General features: G+C 35.6%; 1 protein-coding gene across 1 annotated transcript in view; it reads right to left on the bottom strand.

Annotated features, from left to right (window-relative positions):
• The window catches only part of prkx (protein kinase X-linked), a 52,405-nt gene that overhangs the window by 1,437 nt on the left and 47,792 nt on the right, over positions 1-3,176 (bottom strand). The window lies entirely within an intron of this gene.

Raw genomic sequence — 3,176 nt, 5'->3', positions numbered from 1 at the left:
TTGGATTAGGGATGTAGAATATGGTCATGCAGAATATGTGCTTTATAAGTACTAATGAACAGCCAATATGTTAATAATAGACATCCTAATAAGCAACTAGTTAATAGTGAGAATTGGTCCTTATACTAAAATGTTACCCTTGGGTTTTTACTGTGTTTTTAATCGACTGACCCCAAACTGAATGGGCATGTATACTTTCCACTATCCGCTACCAAGTATGTCCAGTAAACCATGGGAAATATTCTGGCTATATAATTCCACCAGTAAATAAAGTAAAAGATGATCACTTTTTAATAAGGTGTTGTCACAGTTATGTGGCCAGTAATGACTTACAAAAATCTTACGAAAATGAATAGTGGCACAAAATGAATATTTAATAACAGGACATATTCTAAATCTCTATGTGAGTACGTTTACATGGACAACAATATTCCAATTTTAATACTCTGATTAAGAATCTACCATGTAAACAGAGATTTTTGAATACCTTAATCCGGCTAAAGTCATATTCGAAGTAAACCGAAATCGAATTAAGACATGTGGAGTATTCCTATTTTAGTAGCTTTATTGAAGTGCATTATAGACATGTAAACACCTTAATCAAATTATTACCGTCGTGTAGGACTTTTCGCCGCATTTTGCGACAGGATACACACACGGCAGTGTCAACCGTTTGACGCAAAAAATTAAAAATGAAACACCCAAAACTGTATATGGCATCATCACGAAGACGAACTATATGTTTATGCGTGAAATTCCGGAGGGGACGTCGGATGGTGTCACGTGGGGATGTAATGACGTGCGCCATTAATCGAACTATGTACTATAACATGTAAAACGGGAACATGAATATTCTAAAAGCAACTCATGTAAACACCATAATCATAATATTGGCTTATTTAGAATAAGGTAAATAATTAGATTACAAATGTCCATGTAAACGTAGTCTATGATGCTTACCTTGAGTTTTTTACAGGGCACAGAATCCCAGTCTACTGACTTAAACCATCTGTGCTTCTTCACATCATCAGCTCCATTCTGGAATAAGACAAAAATAATACACAAGATGATAGATTACTATAACTAAATGAACATAAATGTAGAATGGTGTCTTACATTTTGAGACAAACCGCCACAGTAAGAATAAAAACCTCATTTGACCTTGTACATGACACTTCTCATTTGACCCCAAACAGTCTTTTCAGTCACTGTACTGTCTGTTTTAGTTTCTTAGAGAGGGAAAAGAAAAGTGGGACAACTATGCTAACCTACTGAGGTCTTCTAGAAACCTCAGAATTTGGGCCATGCATTGCACTGTGGGACCATTACAGATACACTTTCACTCAAGTGGAATAACAGATATCAGCACTTGTGAATGAGCGCTGCCAGCAGGACCTGGCCTTGCTGTGGAAACAGTGCAAACACAGCTGTGATTAGGCTGCCGGGTCTTAAACTCTCATTGTATGTAGTCAGAGGAGAAAAAGCAAAAGAAAGAAAGTGCTAAATCAACAACAGAAGCATCTAGCCTGGGAAGTCCACCCAAAGTGACATTTCTTTTGAAAAAGCTTTTCTATCTTTGTCACTTACTCTGAATCTGGTTTGATGACAAAAAGGAATAAACCCCAAACAAACAGAACAGCGAGATACATATTTCAGCAGAGCTCATTCCTCACGTGTGGAGAATTATAATAACGGCATTAACTGAAGCTAATGGGAAAATGACGCTCAGACGCAACCATTCACAAACTTCCCATGACATCACCGTCACAATATGCATCACATCACGCATGACAGGGCTAGCGCACTGCTGCCACTTCATCTGGCGCCAGTTACTGAATTATTTCCTCTGAAAGGACAATTTAGAAAAGTAAATGCCATTATTTTTTTGAATTACTATAACTGGCGATGCAGAAACATTTTGCACAAGAACTCTGTCTGTAGTTCTTTCCCCAGTATCCACCTCGTCTGATGGGGGTTAGAAGGGGGTATACTGGGAGAGTTGCCCGGTGTCAGAATCACTCTCTGAATGTCCAGGGAGTTTCTCCAGAGCCTCATCTCATCCCCTCTAGGCAGATAGGAAGCCTTCTTATCGTAACTGGAAACATATGTGGCATACTGTGGCTTTTGGGAGAAAGATCTCGCAAGACTCAATCAAGGTCTTCTTATTTGCCACGTGCAGCTTTATTAAGATGCAAAGCTGGACTAGAAACAGAGTTTATTATGTTAGATGATTCATAGATGGCCTTGAATTTGATATGACTATAAAAAAGACATATAGCCATACAGCGTTCTCAGAGGAAATATCCTTTGCTCAACCATACAAGAAGAACCATATAAAATATCTGTCACCAGCATCTTGCTTACCTTCATGTTTCCAAGCCTTCTTGCCCGATCAATCACCAGAAACTTCTTGATTAGGTCCCTAGATAAACAAAGACAAGATGAGAACCAATATGCTAAAATGCACCTGATTTAGACATTAAATTATTTTAATAAACACAAGAAAATTAAGACGGTCAATTTCATGAAGGCAGGCATTAAGAGTAGGGATGCACCAATATTGAAATTGTGGGTGATTCAAATAAATCAATAATTATTTGAATGTTATGGTTAATAACCAATAAATGGCTGATACTAAAAATCTCTATGGTTTCGTTAAAATAAAATTAAATGACACAAATATTTTTGTTTGTATGCTGCAAGTGAATTTGGGAATCACAGCATTATAAAATCTGCTCTTTAAAATAAGTATACAAATATGAGTCCTGAAAAAGTAACATAGTTAACAGTTAATACATAAATAATTTCCAAAAGTAACATGATTTTTTAAAGAAAAAAAGGTTAAAGCTTCACTATAATGCATAGCTATAATTTTGTGCTAGATGTTGATAAACATAAATCTAAAACCTTTAAGTATATTTCTGGAATCAAATACATACAGTGGGGGAAATATTTATTTGATCCCCTGCTGATTTTGGAAGTTTGCCCATTTACAAAGAAATTAAGGGTCTGTAATTTTTATGGTAGTTTTTTTTTAATGGATAGAGACTGAATAGCAACCAAAAAAAATCATTATATTATATATAAAATTAAACATTATTATATTGTATTATATATAAAATATAAAGGTTAGAGATTGATTTGCATTTCAGTGAGTGAAATAAGTATTTGATCCC

The sequence above is a fragment of the Sinocyclocheilus rhinocerous genome, unplaced genomic scaffold, assembly GCF_001515625.1.
Source record: "Sinocyclocheilus rhinocerous isolate Xijiao unplaced genomic scaffold, SAMN03320098_v1.1 scaffold1641, whole genome shotgun sequence".
In the NCBI taxonomy this organism is placed as follows: Eukaryota; Metazoa; Chordata; class Actinopteri; order Cypriniformes; family Cyprinidae; genus Sinocyclocheilus; species Sinocyclocheilus rhinocerous.
This window is presented reverse-complemented; position numbering and strand designations above follow the sequence as displayed.